Genomic DNA, 24,801 nt, shown 5'->3' on the forward strand with positions numbered 1-24,801 from the left:
CAGCATATTGCAGAGAGGAAGAGCATGTTAAAGCAATGCAAAAAAGAAAGCAAAAACATGAAGGCATTGTGTAAGGCATTGTTTTATCGCTTCGACAAGAGCTTAATCGGGTGATTGTGTCTGTAGCCACGCTGTCGATGTATTGCATAAAGGCGCATTTTTCGCCGCTTTCATCGCTTACGGCCATACCACTCTGAACACGCCCGATCTCGTCCGATCTCGGAAGCTAAGCAGGGTCGGGCCTGGTTAGTACTTGGATGGGAGACCGCCTGGGAATACCAGGTGCTGTAAGCTTTTCTTCTTAGCTATGTTTCTTTTCATTTTTGCCTCTTTTCACGTACAACGTGGCTTCATTTCTTTAGGGTTTTATTTTATGCTTTCTTTCTTGCTTTTAGGTTTAGAACTGTAGCATTTTGGAGCTTAGTAAGTGCACCGGGTTCTCATAAACGTATGTATGTTTGTCTTATCAATTTCACCAAAACAACTCCATGTTTCTTTACTTTTACATCTTTCTCTTACCTTCATGTATTATGCCGTTTGTGTGTGCGAACACTTTCGGAGCAATTATCTAGGTGCGTTGGACCGCACGCCACTCAAAGCTTTTATTAACGGAACTGGAGGTTGGTTGCGTCGAGTTCAACTCCGTCCAATCATTTTGGGATTAGAACATGGTTTTACTCTTGAATCCCTTTCGACATTATATGTGCTATGTACATTTTAATGGGTGTTGTTTTGGGAAGGGATAGACTAATTTTAGTTACTGCAGCCTTTCTTTCGTTTGCTAACTATATTCATTCTGTTCCTTCTACCAGGGGAGCCAAGTCTGTCTCTCACTCATACATACACACACATACACACACACACACACACACACACACACACACACACATTAACAAGCAATTGATTTTTTACATGTTTATATATCATCACAGGTACAGAGATATTATTTTTTATTTTATGTTTCTTTTGAAAATGTTAGTTTGCTAATCGCAATGTAATGAAATCTTGTATCCTGTGGAAAAGCACAGTGGAAAAAATATTATTTCTTAATAAAAGTGAATAAAGTCACCACAGTATTCATAAGCATAACCATTTTTCCCATCTTTGAAAAACACTGCAACAGTCTTAAAAACATCTCAACATAAACATCTCATGTCCTATTTGGTTTATTTAAACATTGACTGAAATCAACCTGTTTTTTGACACTAGTAGACCTCCAAAACCATTACCTACACATCAAAAACAGATTAGATGAATGAATGAACCACACAAAATCATATTAAGGTGTTTTTATTTCTATTGTTGGCAGTGACTATTCCCATGCTGTCACTGGTGCAAAACAGCCAAGAGATCCATCACAAATAGTTGAAATGACAATAAAGGTTTAGCCAGCAGGGGGGTTTGTGTGCACATGAAGCCTCCAGATATGAACCTTTTTTTGAACCAATTGGATGGAAAGCTTCAAGGATTCATCTGGCAATCATTACAAAAACAAACAAAAATGTTTTAGAAAATAGAATTTAGCATTTACAAGTTACAAGTTCAATAAAAGAAAATCAGCAATCATAAATTCTCCAAAATAAGTCAACATCAAAACTCCACTCTTGAAATTTCCTTTGGAAACTAATACAAGGAAAAACAGGAAATTGGGTGATGTCACTTCCTGTCTTTAAGCAGGACAATTCCCCATAAAGCTCCCCTTCAAAGACAACATGGAAGACTCTCCACAAAAAAATCACAGGTAAGTTCATTTTTTCTTAATATACTTTTGTTTTACCTACTTTGTTAAAATATACAAACTTTTCTGTGTTAATCCTGTGTTTTAATTTACATACATATATAAATATATATACACACAGCATATGTGCATTTCAAACCCACAGTCCATGAACACACTGTGGTGTAGGGTAACTATCACAAGACATTACACTCATACTGTGTGCATCTGCGCCTGTGTCACTCCACCACACAGAAAACAGCATGAAAAACCTTTCCCAGTTTCCAAAGATTTCCAACTTTAATGTGTTGATTTGTACAGAGACTTCTACATGTGTAACTTGTAGAACAGCGTGTATCATATGTACAGAAATAAACTGCAGCTGAAGAGTCCTTTAGCATCATTTATTGTGCATGTGTTTTTTATGGGGACTTCTCACTGGTGCTCACAATTTATTATTACATGGGTAGTACACACACACACACGCACACGCACACACATGCTAACAAGCAATTTTTACATGTTTATATGTCATCAAAGGTACAGAGATATTATTGTTTATTTTATGTTTCTTTTGAAAATGTTACTTTGCTAATCGCAATGTCATGAAATCTTGTATCCTGTGTAAAAACCCCAGCTGCTGTGGTTGCTATGGTGACAGCGATGCTTGTTAATGTTAGCGCAGATCTTTTCGACATGTTATTATGTTGTTTTTTGTTGTTGTGATTTTCTATCTTTCATTGGTTAAATGATAGAATATGGGTTTTCTGGTTAAGTTTCACTTTCTAAATGTTTACTCGATTTGTAATCAACTCGTTATTTTTAGTATTTTAACATGCTGTTTGTAGTGGTTGATCATTCCTGTTCATATTTGTTATTATGACATTAGGCTACTTACGTTATTTATGTGACCTACAGGACATTGTTGTGCTGCGCTTAACATTACACAGCACAATATAGCAACTTAGATTTCCAGATGAATTTTTTTTTTTACTAACGGACCTTGAGGGGAGGAGAGTCTGCCAGTCTCTCTCTCTCACATGCACACACACGCACGCAATTTCATTTTTCCATGTTTTTACAGTAAAGGTTCACAGACCCAGTACTGCCGCTTGCCTCGTGATGTTAACAGTGCCAGAACAAAACGCAGCATCACAGCGAGTAGACAGAATTGTCGGGGTACACAAGCTGGCTTGGTATTGTGAAACAGTGCGGTTGTGCACAGCTGGAGCTCTTGAGTTGTCGCGTATTTGTTCACTGAACGTATGGATGGACAGGTAGCTAGCTCACGTTAGTTGTAGGAACTAACCACAGCTTAGCTTGCTCTAGCTAGAAGTGTCCAATACAGCGATACGCTGTATAATGATCCCATAAACTAAACTTCATATCATTTTAAGCAACGGATCATCCAGCATATTGCAGAGAGGAAGAGCATGTTAAAGCAATGAAAAAAAGAAAGCAAAAACATGAAGGCATTGTGTAAGGCATTGTTTTATCGCTTCGACAAGAGCTTAATCGGGTGATTGTGTCTGTAGCCACGCTGTCGATGTATTGCATAAAGGCGCATTTTTCGCCGCTTTCATCGCTTACGGCCATACCACTCTGAACACGCCCGATCTCGTCCGATCTCGGAAGCTAAGCAGGGTCGGGCCTGGTTAGTACTTGGATGGGAGACCGCCTGGGAATACCAGGTGCTGTAAGCTTTTCTTCTTAGCTATGTTTCTTTTCATTTTTGCCTCTTTTCACGTACAACGTGGCTTCATTTCTTTAGGGTTTTATTTTATGCTTTCTTTCTTGCTTTTAGGTTTAGAACTGTAGCATTTTGGAGCTTAGTAAGTGCACCGGGTTCTCATAAACGTATGTATGTTTGTCTTATCAATTTCACCAAAACAACTCCATGTTTCTTTACTTTTACATCTTTCTCTTACCTTCATGTATTATGCCGTTTGTGTGTGCGAACACTTTCGGAGCAATTATCTAGGTGCGTTGGACCGCACGCCACTCAAAGCTTTTATTAACGGAACTGGAGGTTGGTTGCGTCGAGTTCAACTCCGTCCAATCATTTTGGGATTAGAACATGGTTTTACTCTTGAATCCCTTTCGACATTATATGTGCTATGTACATTTTAATGGGTGTTGTTTTGGGAAGGGATAGACTAATTTTAGTTACTGCAGCCTTTCTTTCGTTTGCTAACTATATTCATTCTGTTCCTTCTACCAGGGGAGCCAAGTCTGTCTCTCACTCATACATACACACACATACACACACACACACACACACACACACACACACACACATTAACAAGCAATTGATTTTTTACATGTTTATATATCATCACAGGTACAGAGATATTATTTTTTATTTTATGTTTCTTTTGAAAATGTTAGTTTGCTAATCGCAATGTAATGAAATCTTGTATCCTGTGGAAAAGCACAGTGGAAAAAATATTATTTCTTAATAAAAGTGAACAAAGTCACCACAGTATTCATAAGCATAACCATTTTTCCCATCTTTGAAAAACACTGCAACAGTCTTAAAAACATCTCAACATAAACATCTCATGTCCTATTTGGTTTATTTAAACATTGACTGAAATCAACCTGTTTTTTGACACTAGTAGACCTCCAAAACCATTACCTACACATCAAAAACAGATTAGATGAATGAATGAACCACACAAAATCATATTAAGGTGTTTTTATTTCTATTGTTGGCAGTGACTATTCCCATGCTGTCACTGGTGCAAAACAGCCAAGAGATCCATCACAAATAGTTGAAATGACAATAAAGGTTTAGCCAGCAGGGGGGTTTGTGTGCACATGAAGCCTCCAGATATGAACCTTTTTTTGAACCAATTGGATGGAAAGCTTCAAGGATTCATCTGGCAATCATTACAAAAACAAACAAAAATGTTTTAGAAAATAGAATTTAGCATTTACAAGTTACAAGTTCAATAAAAGAAAATCAGCAATCATAAATTCTCCAAAATAAGTCAACATCAAAACTCCACTCTTGAAATTTCCTTTGGAAACTAATACAAGGAAAAACAGGAAATTGGGTGATGTCACTTCCTGTCTTTAAGCAGGACAATTCCCCATAAAGCTCCCCTTCAAAGACAACATGGAAGACTCTCCACAAAAAAATCACAGGTAAGTTCATTTTTTCTTAATATACTTTTGTTTTACCTACTTTGTTAAAATATACAAACTTTTCTGTGTTAATCCTGTGTTTTAATTTACATACATATATAAATATATATACACACAGCATATGTGCATTTCAAACCCACAGTCCATGAACACACTGTGGTGGAGGGTAACTATCACAAGACATTACACTCATACTGTGTGCATCTGCGCCTGTGTCACTCCACCACACAGAAAACAGCATGAAAAACCTTTCCCAGTTTCCAAAGATTTCCAACTTTAATGTGTTGATTTGTACAGAGACTTCTACATGTGTAACTTGTAGAACAGCGTGTATCATATGTACAGAAATAAACTGCAGCTGAAGAGTCCTTTAGCATCATTTATTGTGCATGTGTTTTTTATGGGGACTTCTCACTGGTGCTCACAATTTATTATTACATGGGTAGTACACACACACACACGCACACGCACACACATGCTAACAAGCAATTTTTACATGTTTATATGTCATCAAAGGTACAGAGATATTATTGTTTATTTTATGTTTCTTTTGAAAATGTTACTTTGCTAATCGCAATGTCATGAAATCTTGTATCCTGTGTAAAAACCCCAGCTGCTGTGGTTGCTATGGTGACAGCGATGCTTGTTAATGTTAGCGCAGATCTTTTCGACATGTTATTATGTTGTTTTTTGTTGTTGTGATTTTCTATCTTTCATTGGTTAAATGATAGAATATGGGTTTTCTGGTTAAGTTTCACTTTCTAAATGTTTACTCGATTTGTAATCAACTCGTTATTTTTAGTATTTTAACATGCTGTTTGTAGTGGTTGATCATTCCTGTTCATATTTGTTATTATGACATTAGGCTACTTACGTTATTTATGTGACCTACAGGACATTGTTGTGCTGCGCTTAACATTACACAGCACAATATAGCAACTTAGATTTCCAGATGAATTTTTTTTTTTACTAACGGACCTTGAGGGGAGGAGAGTCTGCCAGTCTCTCTCTCTCACATGCACACACACGCACGCAATTTCATTTTTCCATGTTTTTACAGTAAAGGTTCACAGACCCAGTACTGCCGCTTGCCTCGTGATGTTAACAGTGCCAGAACAAAACGCAGCATCACAGCGAGTAGACAGAATTGTCGGGGTACACAAGCTGGCTTGGTATTGTGAAACAGTGCGGTTGTGCACAGCTGGAGCTCTTGAGTTGTCGCGTATTTGTTCACTGAACGTATGGATGGACAGGTAGCTAGCTCACGTTAGTTGTAGGAACTAACCACAGCTTAGCTTGCTCTAGCTAGAAGTGTCCAATACAGCGATACGCTGTATAATGATCCCATAAACTAAACTTCATATCATTTTAAGCAACGGATCATCCAGCATATTGCAGAGAGGAAGAGCATGTTAAAGCAATGCAAAAAAGAAAGCAAAAACATGAAGGCATTGTGTAAGGCATTGTTTTATCGCTTCGACAAGAGCTTAATCGGGTGATTGTGTCTGTAGCCACGCTGTCGATGTATTGCATAAAGGCGCATTTTTCGCCGCTTTCATCGCTTACGGCCATACCACTCTGAACACGCCCGATCTCGTCCGATCTCGGAAGCTAAGCAGGGTCGGGCCTGGTTAATACTTGGATGGGAGACCGCCTGGGAATACCAGGTGCTGTAAGCTTTTCTTCTTAGCTATGTTTCTTTTCATTTTTGCCTCTTTTCACGTACAACGTGGCTTCATTTCTTTAGGGTTTTATTTTATGCTTTCTTTCTTGCTTTTAGGTTTAGAACTGTAGCATTTTGGAGCTTAGTAAGTGCACCGGGTTCTCATAAACGTATGTATGTTTGTCTTATCAATTTCACCAAAACAACTCCATGTTTCTTTACTTTTACATCTTTCTCTTACCTTCATGTATTATGCCGTTTGTGTGTGCGAACACTTTCGGAGCAATTATCTAGGTGCGTTGGACCGCACGCCACTCAAAGCTTTTATTAACGGAACTGGAGGTTGGTTGCGTCGAGTTCAACTCCGTCCAATCATTTTGGGATTAGAACATGGTTTTACTCTTGAATCCCTTTCGACATTATATGTGCTATGTACATTTTAATGGGTGTTGTTTTGGGAAGGGATAGACTAATTTTAGTTACTGCAGCCTTTCTTTCGTTTGCTAACTATATTCATTCTGTTCCTTCTACCAGGGGAGCCAAGTCTGTCTCTCACTCATACATACACACACATACACACACACACACACACACACACACACACACACACACATTAACAAGCAATTGATTTTTTACATGTTTATATATCATCACAGGTACAGAGATATTATTTTTTATTTTATGTTTCTTTTGAAAATGTTAGTTTGCTAATCGCAATGTAATGAAATCTTGTATCCTGTGGAAAAGCACAGTGGAAAAAATATTATTTCTTAATAAAAGTGAATAAAGTCACCACAGTATTCATAAGCATAACCATTTTTCCCATCTTTGAAAAACACTGCAACAGTCTTAAAAACATCTCAACATAAACATCTCATGTCCTATTTGGTTTATTTAAACATTGACTGAAATCAACCTGTTTTTTGACACTAGTAGACCTCCAAAACCATTACCTACACATCAAAAACAGATTAGATGAATGAATGAACCACACAAAATCATATTAAGGTGTTTTTATTTCTATTGTTGGCAGTGACTATTCCCATGCTGTCACTGGTGCAAAACAGCCAAGAGATCCATCACAAATAGTTGAAATGACAATAAAGGTTTAGCCAGCAGGGGGGTTTGTGTGCACATGAAGCCTCCAGATATGAACCTTTTTTTGAACCAATTGGATGGAAAGCTTCAAGGATTCATCTGGCAATCATTACAAAAACAAACAAAAATGTTTTAGAAAATAGAATTTAGCATTTACAAGTTACAAGTTCAATAAAAGAAAATCAGCAATCATAAATTCTCCAAAATAAGTCAACATCAAAACTCCACTCTTGAAATTTCCTTTGGAAACTAATACAAGGAAAAACAGGAAATTGGGTGATGTCACTTCCTGTCTTTAAGCAGGACAATTCCCCATAAAGCTCCCCTTCAAAGACAACATGGAAGACTCTCCACAAAAAAATCACAGGTAAGTTCATTTTTTCTTAATATACTTTTGTTTTACCTACTTTGTTAAAATATACAAACTTTTCTGTGTTAATCCTGTGTTTTAATTTACATACATATATAAATATATATATACACAGCATATGTGCATTTCAAACCCACAGTCCATGACCACACTGTGGTGGAGGGTAACTATCACAAGACATTACACTCATACTGTGTGCATCTGCGCCTGTGTCACTCCACCACACAGAAAACAGCATGAAAAACCTTTCCCAGTTTCCAAAGATTTCCAACTTTAATGTGTTGATTTGTACAGAGACTTCTACATGTGAAACTTGTAGAACAGCGTGTATCATATGTACAGAAATAAACTGCAGCTGAAGAGTCCTTTAGCATCATTTATTGTGCATGTGTTTTTTTTGGGGACTTCTCACTGGTGCTCACAATTTATTATTACATGGGTAGTACACACACACACACACACACACACGCACACGCACACACATACTAACAAGCAATTTTTACATGTTTATATGTCATCAAAGGTACAGAGATATTATTGTTTATTTTATGTTTCTTTTGAAAATGTTACTTTGCTAATCGCAATGTCATGAAATCTTGTATCCTGTGTAAAAACCCCAGCTGCTGTGGTTGCTATGGTGACAGCGATGCTTGTTAATGTTAGCGCAGATCTTTTCGACATGTTATTATGTTGTTTTTTGTTGTTGTGATTTTCTATCTTTCATTGGTTAAATGATAGAATATGGGTTTTCTGGTTAAGTTTCACTTTCTAAATGTTTACTCGATTTGTAATCAACTCGTTATTTTTAGTATTTTAACATGCTGTTTGTAGTGGTTGATCATTCCTGTTCATATTTGTTATTATGACATTAGGCTACTTACGTTATTTATGTGACCTACAGGACATTGTTGTGCTGCGCTTAACATTACACAGCACAATATAGCAACTTAGATTTCCAGATGAATTTTTTTTTTTACTAACGGACCTTGAGGGGAGGAGAGTCTGCCAGTCTCTCTCTCTCACATGCACACACACGCACGCAATTTCATTTTTCCATGTTTTTACAGTAAAGGTTCACAGACCCAGTACTGCCGCTTGCCTCGTGATGTTAACAGTGCCAGAACAAAACGCAGCATCACAGCGAGTAGACAGAATTGTCGGGGTACACAAGCTGGCTTGGTATTGTGAAACAGTGCGGTTGTGCACAGCTGGAGCTCTTGAGTTGTCGCGTATTTGTTCACTGAACGTATGGATGGACAGGTAGCTAGCTCACGTTAGTTGTAGGAACTAACCACAGCTTAGCTTGCTCTAGCTAGAAGTGTCCAATACAGCGATACGCTGTATAATGATCCCATAAACTAAACTTCATATCATTTTAAGCAACGGATCATCCAGCATATTGCAGAGAGGAAGAGCATGTTAAAGCAATGCAAAAAAGAAAGCAAAAACATGAAGGCATTGTGTAAGGCATTGTTTTATCGCTTCGACAAGAGCTTAATCGGGTGATTGTGTCTGTAGCCACGCTGTCGATGTATTGCATAAAGGCGCATTTTTCGCCGCTTTCATCGCTTACGGCCATACCACTCTGAACACGCCCGATCTCGTCCGATCTCGGAAGCTAAGCAGGGTCGGGCCTGGTTAGTACTTGGATGGGAGACCGCCTGGGAATACCAGGTGCTGTAAGCTTTTCTTCTTAGCTATGTTTCTTTTCATTTTTGCCTCTTTTCACGTACAACGTGGCTTCATTTCTTTAGGGTTTTATTTTATGCTTTCTTTCTTGCTTTTAGGTTTAGAACTGTAGCATTTTGGAGCTTAGTAAGTGCACCGGGTTCTCATAAACGTATGTATGTTTGTCTTATCAATTTCACCAAAACAACTCCATGTTTCTTTACTTTTACATCTTTCTCTTACCTTCATGTATTATGCCGTTTGTGTGTGCGAACACTTTCGGAGCAATTATCTAGGTGCGTTGGACCGCACGCCACTCAAAGCTTTTATTAACGGAACTGGAGGTTGGTTGCGTCGAGTTCAACTCCGTCCAATCATTTTGGGATTAGAACATGGTTTTACTCTTGAATCCCTTTCGACATTATATGTGCTATGTACATTTTAATGGGTGTTGTTTTGGGAAGGGATAGACTAATTTTAGTTACTGCAGCCTTTCTTTCGTTTGCTAACTATATTCATTCTGTTCCTTCTACCAGGGGAGCCAAGTCTGTCTCTCACTCATACATACACACACACACATACACACACACACACACACACACACACACACACACACACACACACACACATTAACAAGCAATTGATTTTTTACATGTTTATATATCATCACAGGTACAGAGATATTATTTTTTATTTTATGTTTCTTTTGAAAATGTTAGTTTGCTAATCGCAATGTAATGAAATCTTGTATCCTGTGGAAAAGCACAGTGGAAAAAATATTATTTCTTAATAAAAGTGAATAAAGTCACCACAGTATTCATAAGCATAACCATTTTTCCCATCTTTGAAAAACACTGCAACAGTCTTAAAAACATCTCAACATAAACATCTCATGTCCTCTTTGGTTTATTTAAACATTGACTGAAATCAACCTGTTTTTTGACACTAGTAGACCTCCAAAACCATTACCTACACATCAAAAACAGATTAGATGAATGAATGAACCACACAAAATCATATTAAGGTGTTTTTATTTCTATTGTTGGCAGTGACTATTCCCATGCTGTCACTGGTGCAAAACAGCCAAGAGATCCATCACAAATAGTTGAAATGACAATAAAGGTTTAGCCAGCAGGGGGGTTTGTGTGCACATGAAGCCTCCAGATATGAACCTTTTTTTGAACCAATTGGATGGAAAGCTTCAAGGATTCATCTGGCAATCATTACAAAAACAAACAAAAATGTTTTAGAAAATAGAATTTAGCATTTACAAGTTACAAGTTCAATAAAAGAAAATCAGCAATCATAAATTCTCCAAAATAAGTCAACATCAAAACTCCACTCTTGAAATTTCCTTTGGAAACTAATACAAGGAAAAACAGGAAATTGGGTGATGTCACTTCCTGTCTTTAAGCAGGACAATTCCCCATAAAGCTCCCCTTCAAAGACAACATGGAAGACTCTCCACAAAAAAATCACAGGTAAGTTCATTTTTTCTTAATATACTTTTGTTTTACCTACTTTGTTAAAATATACAAACTTTTCTGTGTTAATCCTGTGTTTTAATTTACATACATATATAAATATATATACACACAGCATATGTGCATTTCAAACCCACAGTCCATGAACACACTGTGGTGGAGGGTAACTATCACAAGACATTACACTCATACTGTGTGCATCTGCGCCTGTGTCACTCCACCACACAGAAAACAGCATGAAAAACCTTTCCCAGTTTCCAAAGATTTCCAACTTTAATGTGTTGATTTGTACAGAGACTTCTACATGTGTAACTTGTAGAACAGCGTGTATCATATGTACAGAAATAAACTGCAGCTGAAGAGTCCTTTAGCATCATTTATTGTGCATGTGTTTTTTATGGGGACTTCTCACTGGTGCTCACAATTTATTATTACATGGGTAGTACACACACACACACGCACACGCACACACATGCTAACAAGCAATTTTTACATGTTTATATGTCATCAAAGGTACAGAGATATTATTGTTTATTTTATGTTTCTTTTGAAAATGTTACTTTGCTAATCGCAATGTCATGAAATCTTGTATCCTGTGTAAAAACCCCAGCTGCTGTGGTTGCTATGGTGACAGCGATGCTTGTTAATGTTAGCGCAGATCTTTTCGACATGTTATTATGTTGTTTTTTGTTGTTGTGATTTTCTATCTTTCATTGGTTAAATGATAGAATATGGGTTTTCTGGTTAAGTTTCACTTTCTAAATGTTTACTCGATTTGTAATCAACTCGTTATTTTTAGTATTTTAACATGCTGTTTGTAGTGGTTGATCATTCCTGTTCATATTTGTTATTATGACATTAGGCTACTTACGTTATTTATGTGACCTACAGGACATTGTTGTGCTGCGCTTAACATTACACAGCACAATATAGCAACTTAGATTTCCAGATGAATTTTTTTTTTTACTAACGGACCTTGAGGGGAGGAGAGTCTGCCAGTCTCTCTCTCTCACATGCACACACACGCACGCAATTTCATTTTTCCATGTTTTTACAGTAAAGGTTCACAGACCCAGTACTGCCGCTTGCCTCGTGATGTTAACAGTGCCAGAACAAAACGCAGCATCACAGCGAGTAGACAGAATTGTCGGGGTACACAAGCTGGCTTGGTATTGTGAAACAGTGCGGTTGTGCACAGCTGGAGCTCTTGAGTTGTCGCGTATTTGTTCACTGAACGTATGGATGGACAGGTAGCTAGCTCACGTTAGTTGTAGGAACTAACCACAGCTTAGCTTGCTCTAGCTAGAAGTGTCCAATACAGCGATACGCTGTATAATGATCCCATAAACTAAACTTCATATCATTTTAAGCAACGGATCATCCAGCATATTGCAGAGAGGAAGAGCATGTTAAAGCAATGCAAAAAAGAAAGCAAAAACATGAAGGCATTGTGTAAGGCATTGTTTTATCGCTTCGACAAGAGCTTAATCGGGTGATTGTGTCTGTAGCCACGCTGTCGATGTATTGCATAAAGGCGCATTTTTCGCCGCTTTCATCGCTTACGGCCATACCACTCTGAACACGCCCGATCTCGTCCGATCTCGGAAGCTAAGCAGGGTCGGGCCTGGTTAATACTTGGATGGGAGACCGCCTGGGAATACCAGGTGCTGTAAGCTTTTCTTCTTAGCTATGTTTCTTTTCATTTTTGCCTCTTTTCACGTACAACGTGGCTTCATTTCTTTAGGGTTTTATTTTATGCTTTCTTTCTTGCTTTTAGGTTTAGAACTGTAGCATTTTGGAGCTTAGTAAGTGCACCGGGTTCTCATAAACGTATGTATGTTTGTCTTATCAATTTCACCAAAACAACTCCATGTTTCTTTACTTTTACATCTTTCTCTTACCTTCATGTATTATGCCGTTTGTGTGTGCGAACACTTTCGGAGCAATTATCTAGGTGCGTTGGACCGCACGCCACTCAAAGCTTTTATTAACGGAACTGGAGGTTGGTTGCGTCGAGTTCAACTCCGTCCAATCATTTTGGGATTAGAACATGGTTTTACTCTTGAATCCCTTTCGACATTATATGTGCTATGTACATTTTAATGGGTGTTGTTTTGGGAAGGGATAGACTAATTTTAGTTACTGCAGCCTTTCTTTCGTTTGCTAACTATATTCATTCTGTTCCTTCTACCAGGGGAGCCAAGTCTGTCTCTCACTCATACATACACACACATACACACACACACACACACACACACACACACACACACACATTAACAAGCAATTGATTTTTTACATGTTTATATATCATCACAGGTACAGAGATATTATTTTTTATTTTATGTTTCTTTTGAAAATGTTAGTTTGCTAATCGCAATGTAATGAAATCTTGTATCCTGTGGAAAAGCACAGTGGAAAAAATATTATTTCTTAATAAAAGTGAATAAAGTCACCACAGTATTCATAAGCATAACCATTTTTCCCATCTTTGAAAAACACTGCAACAGTCTTAAAAACATCTCAACATAAACATCTCATGTCCTATTTGGTTTATTTAAACATTGACTGAAATCAACCTGTTTTTTGACACTAGTAGACCTCCAAAACCATTACCTACACATCAAAAACAGATTAGATGAATGAATGAACCACACAAAATCATATTAAGGTGTTTTTATTTCTATTGTTGGCAGTGACTATTCCCATGCTGTCACTGGTGCAAAACAGCCAAGAGATCCATCACAAATAGTTGAAATGACAATAAAGGTTTAGCCAGCAGGGGGGTTTGTGTGCACATGAAGCCTCCAGATATGAACCTTTTTTTGAACCAATTGGATGGAAAGCTTCAAGGATTCATCTGGCAATCATTACAAAAACAAACAAAAATGTTTTAGAAAATAGAATTTAGCATTTACAAGTTACAAGTTCAATAAAAGAAAATCAGCAATCATAAATTCTCCAAAATAAGTCAACATCAAAACTCCACTCTTGAAATTTCCTTTGGAAACTAATACAAGGAAAAACAGGAAATTGGGTGATGTCACTTCCTGTCTTTAAGCAGGACAATTCCCCATAAAGCTCCCCTTCAAAGACAACATGGAAGACTCTCCACAAAAAAATCACAGGTAAGTTCATTTTTTCTTAATATACTTTTGTTTTACCTACTTTGTTAAAATATACAAACTTTTCTGTGTTAATCCTGTGTTTTAATTTACATACATATATAAATATATATACACACAGCATATGTGCATTTCAAACCCACAGTCCATGAACACACTGTGGTGGAGGGTAACTATCACAAGACATTACACTCATACTGTGTGCATCTGCGCCTGTGTCACTCCACCACACAGAAAACAGCATGAAAAACCTTTCCCAGTTTCCAAAGATTTCCAACTTTAATGTGTTGATTTGTACAGAGACTTCTACATGTGTAACTTGTAGAACAGCGTGTATCATATGTACAGAAATAAACTGCAGCTGAAGAGTCCTTTAGCATCATTTATTGTGCATGTGTTTTTTATGGGGACTTCTCACTGGTGCTCACAATTTATTATTACATGGGTAGTACACACACACACACGCACACGCACACACATGCTAACAAGCAATTTTTACATGTTTATATGTCATCAAAGGTACAGAGATATTATTGTTTATTTTATGTTTCTTTTGAAAATGTTACTTTGCTAATCGCAATGTCATGAAATCTTGTATCCTGTGTAAAAACCCCAGCTGCTGTGGTTGCTATGGTGACAGCGATGCTTGTTAATGTTAGCGCAGATCTTTTCGACATGTTATTATGTTGTTTTTTGTTGTTGTGATTTTCTATCTTTCATTGGTTAAATGATAGAATATGGGTTTTCTGGTTAAGTTTCACTTTCTAAATGTTTACTCGATTTGTAATCAACTCGTTATTTTTAGTATTTTAACATGCTGTTTGTAGTGGTTGATCATTCCTGTTCATATTTGTTATTATGACATTAGGCTACTTACGTTATTTATGTGACCTACAGGACATTGTTGTGCTGCGCTTAACATTACACAGCACAATATAGCAACTTAGATTTCCAGATGAATTTTTTTTTTTACTAACGGACCTTGAGGGGAGGAGAGTCTGCCAGTCTCTCTCTCTCACATGCACACACACGCACGCAATTTCATTTTTCCATGTTTTTACAGTAAAGGTTCACAGACCCAGTACTGCCGCTTGCCTCGTGATGTTAACAGTGCCAGAACAAAACGCAGCATCACAGCGAGTAGACAGAATTGTCGGGGTACACAAGCTGGCTTGGTATTGTGAAACAGTGCGGTTGTGCACAGCTGGAGCTCTTGAGTTGTCGCGTATTTGTTCACTGAACGTATGGATGGACAGGTAGCTAGCTCACGTTAGTTGTAGGAACTAACCACAGCTTAGCTTGCTCTAGCTAGAAGTGTCCAATACAGCGATACGCTGTATAATGATCCCATAAACTAAACTTCATATCATTTTAAGCAACGGATCATCCAGCATATTGCAGAGAGGAAGAGCATGTTAAAGCAATGCAAAAAAGAAAGCAAAAACATGAAGGCATTGTGTAAGGCATTGTTTTATCGCTTCGACAAGAGCTTAATCGGGTGATTGTGTCTGTAGCCACGCTGTCGATGTATTGCATAAAGGCGCATTTTTCGCCGCTTTCATCGCTTACGGCCATACCACTCTGAACACGCCCGATCTCGTCCGATCTCGGAAGCTAAGCAGGGTCGGGCCTGGTTAGTACTTGGATGGGAGACCGCCTGGGAATACCAGGTGCTGTAAGCTTTTCTTCTTAGCTATGTTTCTTTTCATTTTTGCCTCTTTTCACGTACAACGTGGCTTCATTTCTTTAGGGTTTTATTTTATGCTTTCTTTCTTGCTTTTAGGTTTAGAACTGTAGCATTTTGGAGCTTAGTAAGTGCACCGGGTTCTCATAAACGTATGTATGTTTGTCTTATCAATTTCACCAAAACAACTCCATGTTTCTTTACTTTTACATCTTTCTCTTACCTTCATGTATTATGCCGTTTGTGTGTGCGAACACTTTCGGAGCAATTATCTAGGTGCGTTGGACCGCACGCCACTCAAAGCTTTTATTAACGGAACTGGAGGTTGGTTGCGTCGAGTTCAACTCCGTCCAATCATTTTGGGATTAGAACATGGTTTTACTCTTGAATCCCTTTCGACATTATATGTGCTATGTACATTTTAATGGGTGTTGTTTTGGGAAGGGATAGACTAATTTTAGTTACTGCAGCCTTTCTTTCGTTTGCTAACTATATTCATTCTGTTCCTTCTACCAGGGGAGCCAAGTCTGTCTCTCACTCATACATACACACACATACACACACACACACACACACACACACACACACACACATTAACAAGCAATTGATTTTTTACATGTTTATATATCATCACAGGTACAGAGATATTATTTTTTATTTTATGTTTCTTTTGAAAATGTTAGTTTGCTAATCGCAATGTAATGAAATCTTGTATCCTGTGGAAAAGCACAGTGGAAAAAATATTATTTCTTAATAAAAGTGAATAAAGTCACCACAGTATTCATAAGCATAACCATTTTTCCCATCTTTGAAAAACACTGCAACAGTCTTAAAAACATCTCAACATAAACATCTCATGTCCTATTTGGTTTATTTAAACATTGACTGAAATCAACCTGTTTTTTGACACTAGTAGACCTCCAAAACCATTACCTACACATCAAAAACAGATTAGATGAATGAATGAACCACACAAAATCATATTAAGGTGTTTTTATTTCTATTGTTGGCAGTGACTATTCCCATGCTGTCACTGGTGCAAAACAGCCAAGAGATCCATCACAAATAGTTGAAATGACAATAAAGGTTTAGCCAGCAGGGGGGTTTGTGTGCACATGAAGCCTCCAGATATGAACCTTTTTTTGAACCAATTGGATGGAAAGCTTCAAGGATTCATCTGGCAATCATTACAAAAACAAACAAAAATGTTTTAGAAAATAGAATTTAGCATTTACAAGTTACAAGTTCAATAAAAGAAAATCAGCAATCATAAATTCTCCAAAATAAGTCAACATCAAAACTCCACTCTTGAAATTTCCTTTGGAAACTAATACAAGGAAAAACAGGAAATTGGGTGATGTCACTTCCTGTCTTTAAGCAGGACAATTCCCCATAAAGCTCCCCTTCAAAGACAACATGGAAGACTCTCCACAAAAAAATCACAGGTAAGTTCATTTTTTCTTAATATACTTTTGTTTTACCTACTTTGTTAAAATATACAAACTTTTCTGTGTTAATCCTGTGTTTTAATTTACATACATATATAAATATATATACACACAGCATATGTGCATTTCAAACCCACAGTCCATGAACACACTGTGGTGGAGGGTAACTATCACAAGACATTACACTCATACTGTGTGCATCTGCGCCTGTGTCACTCCACCACACAGAAAACAGCATGAAAAACCTTTCCCAGTTTCCAAAGATTTCCAACTTTAATGTGTTGATTTGTACAGAGACTTCTACATGTGTAACTTGTAGAACAGCGTGTATCATATGTACAGAAATAAACTGCAGCTGAAGAGTCCTTTAGCATCATTTATTGTGCATGTGTTTTTTATGGGGACTTCTCACTGGTGCTCACAATTTATTATTACATGGGTAGTACACACACACACACACACACACACACACACACGCACACACATACTAACAAGCAATTTTGACATGTTTATATGTCATCAAAGGTACAGAGATATTATTGTTTATTTTATGTTTCTTTTGAAAATGTTACTTTGCTAATCGCAATGTCATGAAATCTTGTATCCTGTGTAAAAACCCCAGCTGCTGTGGTTGCTATGGTGACAGCGATGCTTGTTAATGTTAGCGCAGATCTTTTCGACATGTTATTATGTTGTTTTTTGTTGTTGTGATTTTCTATCTTTCATTGGTTAAATGATAGAATATGGGTTTTCTGGTTAAGTTTCACTTTCTAAATGTTTACTCGATTTGTAATCAACTCGTTATCTTTAGTATTTTAACATGCTGTTTGTAGTGGTTGATCATTCCTGTTCATATTTGTTATTATGACATTAGGCTACTTACGTTATTTATGTGACCTACAGGACATTGTTGTGCTGCGCTTAACATTACACAGCACAATATAGCAACTTAGATTTCCAGATGAATTTTTTTTTTTACTAACGGACCTTGAGGGGAGGAGAGTCTGCCAGTCTCTCTCTCTCACATGCACACACACGCACGCAATTTCATTTTTCCATGTTTTTACAGTAAAGGTTCACAGACCCAGTACTGCCGCTTGCCTCGTGATGTTAACAGTGCCAGAACAAAACGCAGCATCACAGCGAGTAGACAGAATTGTCGGGGTACACAAGCTGGCTTGGTATTGTGAAACAGTGCGGTTGTGCACAGCTGGAGCTCTTGAGTTGTCGCGTATTTGTTCACTGAACGTATGGATGGACAGGTAGCTAGCTCACGTTAGTTGTAGGAACTAACCACAGCTTAGCTTGCTCTAGCTAGAAGTGTCCAATACAGCGATACGCTGTATAATGATCCCATAAACTAAACTTCATATCATTTTAAGCAACGGATCATCCATCATATTGCAGAGAGGAAGAGCATGTTAAAGCAATGAAAAAAAGAAAGCAAAAACATGAAGGCATTGTGTAAGGCATTGTTTTATCGCTTCGACAAGAGCTTAATCGGGTGATTGTGTCTGTAGCCACGGTGTCAATGTATTGCATAAAGGCGCATTTTTCGCCGCTTTCATCGCTTACGGCCATACCACTCTGAACACGCCCGATCTCGTCCGATCTCGGAAGCTAAGCAGGGTCGGGCCTGGTTAGTACTTGGATGGGAGACCGCCTGGGAATACCAGGTGCTGTAAGCTTTTCTTCTTAGCTATGTTTCTTTTCATTTTTGCCTCTTTTCACGTACAACGTGGCTTCATTTCTTTAGGGTTTTATTTTATGCTTTCTTTCTTGCTTTTAGGTTTAGAACTGTAGCATTTTGGAGCTTAGTAAGTGCACCGGGTTCTCATAAACGTATGTATGTTTGTCTTATCAATTTCACCAAAACAACTCCATGTTTCTTTACTTTTACATCTTTCTCTTACCTTCATGTATTATGCCGTTTGTGTGTGCGAACACTTTCGGAGCAATTATCTAGGTGCGTTGGACCGCACGCCACTCAAAGCTTTTATTAACGGAACTGGAGGTTGGTTGCGTCGAGTTCAACTCCGTCCAATCATTTTGGGATTAGAACATGGTTTTACTCTTGAATCCCTTTCGACATTATATGTGCTATGTACATTTTAATGGGTGTTGTTTTGGGAAGGGATAGACTAATTTTAGTTACTGCAGCCTTTCTTTCGTTTGCTAACTATATTCATTCTGTTCCTTCTACCAGGGGAGCCAAGTCTGTCTCTCACTCATACATACACACACATACACACACACACACACACACACACACACACACACACACACACACACACACACACACACACACACACACATTAACAAGCAATTGATTTTTTACATGTTTATATATCATCACAGGTACAGAGATATTATTTTTTATTTTATGTTTCTTTTGAAAATGTTAGTTTGCTAATCGCAATGTAATGAAATCTTGTATCCTGTGGAAAAGCACAGTGGAAAAAAAATATTATTTCTTAATAAAAGTGAATAAAGTCACCACAGTATTCATAAGCATAACCATTTTTCCCATCTTTGAAAAACACTGCAACAGTCTTAAAAACATCTCAACATAAACATCTCATGTCCTATTTGGTTTATTTAAACATTGACTGAAATCAACCTGTTTTTTGACACTAGTAGACCTCCAAAACCATTACCTACACATCAAAAACAGATTAGATGAATGAATGAACCACACAAAATCATATTAAGGTGTTTTTATTTCTATTGTTGGCAGTGACTATTCCCATGCTGTCACTGGTGCAAAACAGCCAAGAGATCCATCACAAATAGTTGAAATGACAATAAAGGTTTAGCCAGCAGGGGGGTTTGTGTGCACATGAAGCCTCCAGATATGAACCTTTTTTTGAACCAATTGGATGGAAAGCTTCAAGGATTCATCTGGCAATCACTACAAAAACAAACAAAAATGTTTTAGAAAATAGAATTTAGCATTTACAAGTTACAAGTTCAATAAAAGAAAATCAGCAATCATAAATTCTCCAAAATAAGTCAACATCAAAACTCCACTCTTGAAATTTCCTTTGGAAACTAATACAAGGAAAAACAGGAAATTGGGTGATGTCACTTCCTGTCTTTAAGCAGGACAATTCCCCATAAAGCTCCCCTTCAAAGACAACATGGAAGACTCTCCACAAAAAAATCACAGGTAAGTTCATTTTTTCTTAATATACTTTTGTTTTACCTACTTTGTTAAAATATACAAACTTTTCTGTGTTAATCCTGTGTTTTAATTTACATACATATATAAATATATATACACACAGCATATGTGCATTTCAAACCCACAGTCCATGAACACACTGTGGTGGAGGGTAACTATCACAAGACATTACACTCATACTGTGTGCATCTGCGCCTGTGTCACTCCACCACACAGAAAGCAGCATGAAAAACCTTTCCCAGTTTCCAAAGATTTCCAACTTTAATGTGTTGATTTGTACAGAGACTTCTACATGTGTAACTTGTAGAACAGCGTGTATCATATGTACAGAAATAAACTGCGGCTGAAGAGTCCTTTAGCATCATTTATTGTGCATGTGTTTTTTTTGGGGACTTCTCACTGGTGCTCACAATTTATTATTACATGGGTAGTACACACACACACACACACACATGCACACACATACTAACAAGCAATTTTTACATGTTTATATGTCATCAAAGGTACAGAGATATTATTGTTTATTTAATGTTTCTTTTGAAAATGTTAGTTTGCTAATCGCAATGTCATGAAATCTTGTATCCTGTGTAAAAACCCCAGCTGCTGTGGTTGCTATGGTGACAGCGATGCTTGTTAATGTTAGCGCAGATCTTTTCGACATGTTATTATGTTGTTTTTTTGTTGTTGTGATTTTCTATCTTTCATTGGTTAAATGATAGAATATGGGTTTTCTGGTTAAGTTTCACTTTCTAAATGTTTACTCGATTTGTAATCAACTCGTTATTTTTAGTATTTTAACATGCTGTTTGTAGTGGTTGATCATTCCTGTTCATATTTGTTATTATGACATTAGGCTACTTACGTTATTTATGTGACCTACAGGACATTGTTGTGCTGTGCTTAACATTACACAGCACAATATAGCAAATTAGATTTCCAGATGAAATTTTTTTTTACTAACGGACCTTGAGGGGAGGAGAGTCTGCCAGTCTCTCTCTCTCTCACACGCACAGACACGCACGCAATTTCATTTTTCCATGTTTTTACAGTAAAGGTTCACAGACCCAGTACTGCCGCTTGCCTCGTGATGTTAACAGTGCCAGAACAAAACGCAGCATCACAGCGAGTAGACAGAATTGTTGGGGTACACAAGCTGGCTTGGTATTGTGAAACAGTGCGGTTGTGCACAGCTGGATTTCTTGAGTTGTTGCGTATTTGTTCACTGAACGTATGGATGGACAGGTAGCTAGCTCACGTTAATTGTAGGAACTAACCACAACTTAGCTTGCTCTAGCTAGAAGTGTCCAATACAGCGATACGCTGTATCATGATCCCATAAACTAAACTTCATATCATTTTAAGCAACGGATCATCCTGCATATTGCAGGGAGGAAGAGCATGTTAAAGCAATGAAAAAAAGAAAGCAAAAACATCAAGGCATTGTGTAAGGCATTGCTTTATCACTTCGAGAAGGGCTTAATCAGGTGAGTGTGTCTGTACCGACATATTCTGGAGGAGTAGCGGACAGCATGCCACACCCACCCTCTATACTAACCTCAACTCTCTATAGCAGGGTGAAACTTTCGAGCACCGCTCCATCCCCCCATGAATATTTCTGCTCCATTCATGATGCTGGTTGAGAAACTGTAGGGTTATGCCTCCTAACATGACTGATATCAAAAATAGTCAGCTATCACATTTTTCTAGATGGCCCATGTTTTAAACTGTCTGACCGTTTCAACCGGTTATTCTGTCTGCTCTCTGCCTAACCTCATTTGGGCGGCTTACTCTCTCCCTTACAGGTCTGCTCAAGAATCTGAGCTGATGCTGTTGACCAGGGTCTGCCATCTACTCCGGGATCAGGTTGTCACCATCTACACTGATTCTCGTTATGCATTTGGGGTTGCTCATGACTTCAATAAGATTTGGCGCTCCGGGGGTTTCATATTTTGGAAGGTAAGCCCATTTCTAATCCAGGACTAGTGTCTGCAACTTTGTCTGCATGTACACTACCAGCTTGGCTGGCTATCGTAATGGTCAAGGGTCATGACACAACCTCTGAGTCTGACACGGCCACTGGCAATGCTTCAGCAGATGAGATTCCACGTTGGGCAGCTGTTAATGCCCCCTCATGCCCATACACTATATCCTCGATGTGTGAAGCTATCGCCATGTTTTCTCATTGCTTTGTGCTGAATAATATCAATCTGCATTTCTTACAAACTCAGAGTACACAACAGGACTGCTCTCACTGGGTTGATTAGGGCTGTAGTCCTGATTAAAATGGTCTAATGGCGTGTCACCCTTCCTAAATCTATTTTTCCATTTCTTGTGCGTCATTTTCATGGGATTTCACATGTTGCACAAAGGGGGAGTGATGGCTAGCATTCAAAAAACAGTTTTGTATTGCTGCAAAACGTCTCACTGTAAAACTCCTCCTAGATTGCTATTTAACCTGTGCCAGAAGCAACCAGGGTAAAACACAAGCCAAATATGATGCCTTACCGGCTCCAGAATATCCCTTTCAGTGTCTACAGATAGACTTTATGCACATTCCACCTTGTGGTCAGTTGAAGTACTTGCTAGTGATTGTAGGCAGGTTTTCCAAGTGCACTGAGGCATTTCCTTGTTCTAAGGAAGACTTTCAACAGGCCTGTCATCGCATTGGAACTTATGCTAACTTCATTTAGATTTAAAAAACTGATCAAAATGTTTCCTCCTTCATTTAAATCATCACATCCGTATTCAGGGAATTCTTGCATCCTTACGGGACTCCCAGGAAGTTCAAGAAACACGTGTAAGAGCCCTGCTGTTCACAGTGCTTTTTGTAACCCTATTCAGATATTTCTATCAACAAAAATTCAAAACAAAAAGAACAACAAAACTCCCCAAAACTGTGCAAACCATCCTAAAACAATAAAGCTGTTCTAGGTACAGCTGCAATTTAGCGAATCCTGAAAAATGTATTTTCATCTCGATCAGTTCCACTCCTTGGTCCTCTGTGTTTCTTTGCTCCTATAAGGCTTGTCTTGTACATATTTGTTTGTTGGTGGAGTTGTTTGTGTTAACATTGCTTGTTTACACTCACCTGCTGTCAGAGGGTATATGTATTTTTTCTGTCATTTAGGCATCTGATAAAGTGACAAAGGAATTAATCTACAAAACCAGAGTCGATCTACTAACAGGTGGTAGTGTGTAACACTGACAGTGGTAGAAAAGAGAAATTTTTAAAAACCAGAATTTATTTTTCACGTTACATTCTATATTAAATAAAAAATAAATTTATTTCAGATCTCAAGGCAGAGCTGTCTACTGTATGGCAAATAGTAAATTGTTAATAAATAGATTTAAGTATTGAACGCAGAACATTCGCATTGGCTGAATGAACCTTTCACTCTTCTGTCATGTCTATCTGCCTAACTATCAGATGTGTGTGTGTTTTTTCTCTCACTCTCTCTCCCGCTCGCTCACACACACTCACACACACACACTCACACACACACACACACACACTCTCACATGCTCTCTCTCTATCTGTCTCTCTCAATGTCACATTCTCTCACTCTCATTCTTGCATGCTGGCCTTCGGTAACACTGCCCTCCACCACCTGCACCTCCCGTTCTCCACCTCTACCTTGTGGCCTCTGCCCCCTGCCCTTCCACCCCACCTGGCTGACTGAGAGAGTACTTGGCCATTCCAGCCAATCCAAGCATCAGGGTCAGCTGTTACAGAGGACAGACGAGTGTCACACAGTACACTGATCTAAGCCCTCTATTCACCCCTACACTGATCTAAGCCCTCTATTCACCCCTACACTGATCTAAGGCCTCTATTCACCAGTACAAAGATCTAAGGCCTCTGTTCACCAGTAGACTGTAATGATACATTGCAAACTGCCCTGACTGCCTCTGTCCCAAATGCAGAGCTCCAGGGTGAGATCTGTCATTAACTCCACTAGTCAGCAGTCTGGCAGGAATGATCCACAAAGCATCAGCTATTATGGATCTCTGTATGGACCTCCATTCTCAGACAAGGACCATGGCAAGACTTTAAGGCCCATGCAGTCAAGAGTTTGCCAGTCTAAGACCACATCTTGTTTTATTAATGGACTAAACAAGGTGCAGTTTGTTTGAGTCGAAACATCTGGTTTATGAAGCTCATGTGATACACCCATCATCTTTAACCCAAACTGGATCAACTGCACCAGTCGTT

At 38.2% G+C, this 24,801-nt stretch overlaps 7 non-coding genes across 7 annotated transcripts; all 7 read left to right on the plus strand.

Annotated features, from left to right (window-relative positions):
* The first annotated feature begins 175 nt into the window (after window positions 1-175).
* On the plus strand, window positions 176-294 carry LOC145659698 (5S ribosomal RNA). Its single transcript, XR_014125805.1, has one exon. It is a non-coding gene; the product is annotated as a 5S ribosomal RNA (ribosomal RNA).
* A 3,007-nt stretch (window positions 295-3,301) lies between these two features.
* On the plus strand, window positions 3,302-3,420 carry LOC145659713 (5S ribosomal RNA). Its single transcript, XR_014125826.1, has one exon. It is a non-coding gene; the product is annotated as a 5S ribosomal RNA (ribosomal RNA).
* A 3,007-nt stretch (window positions 3,421-6,427) lies between these two features.
* LOC145659772 (5S ribosomal RNA) lies at window positions 6,428-6,546 on the plus strand. Its single transcript, XR_014125909.1, has one exon. It is a non-coding gene; the product is annotated as a 5S ribosomal RNA (ribosomal RNA).
* A 3,019-nt stretch (window positions 6,547-9,565) lies between these two features.
* LOC145659729 (5S ribosomal RNA) lies at window positions 9,566-9,684 on the plus strand. The gene has a single exon (XR_014125847.1). It is a non-coding gene; the product is annotated as a 5S ribosomal RNA (ribosomal RNA).
* Window positions 9,685-12,707: 3,023 nt separating this feature from the next.
* LOC145659774 (5S ribosomal RNA) lies at window positions 12,708-12,826 on the plus strand. The gene has a single exon (XR_014125911.1). It is a non-coding gene; the product is annotated as a 5S ribosomal RNA (ribosomal RNA).
* A 3,009-nt stretch (window positions 12,827-15,835) lies between these two features.
* On the plus strand, window positions 15,836-15,954 carry LOC145659743 (5S ribosomal RNA). Its single transcript, XR_014125864.1, has one exon. It is a non-coding gene; the product is annotated as a 5S ribosomal RNA (ribosomal RNA).
* A 3,019-nt stretch (window positions 15,955-18,973) lies between these two features.
* On the plus strand, window positions 18,974-19,092 carry LOC145659758 (5S ribosomal RNA). Its single transcript, XR_014125886.1, has one exon. It is a non-coding gene; the product is annotated as a 5S ribosomal RNA (ribosomal RNA).
* Window positions 19,093-24,801: the final 5,709 nt, after the last annotated feature.

The sequence above is a fragment of the Electrophorus electricus genome, chromosome 1, assembly GCF_041902795.1.
Source record: "Electrophorus electricus isolate QZ-2024a chromosome 1, ASM4190279v1, whole genome shotgun sequence".
Taxonomy (NCBI): domain Eukaryota; kingdom Metazoa; phylum Chordata; class Actinopteri; order Gymnotiformes; family Gymnotidae; genus Electrophorus; species Electrophorus electricus.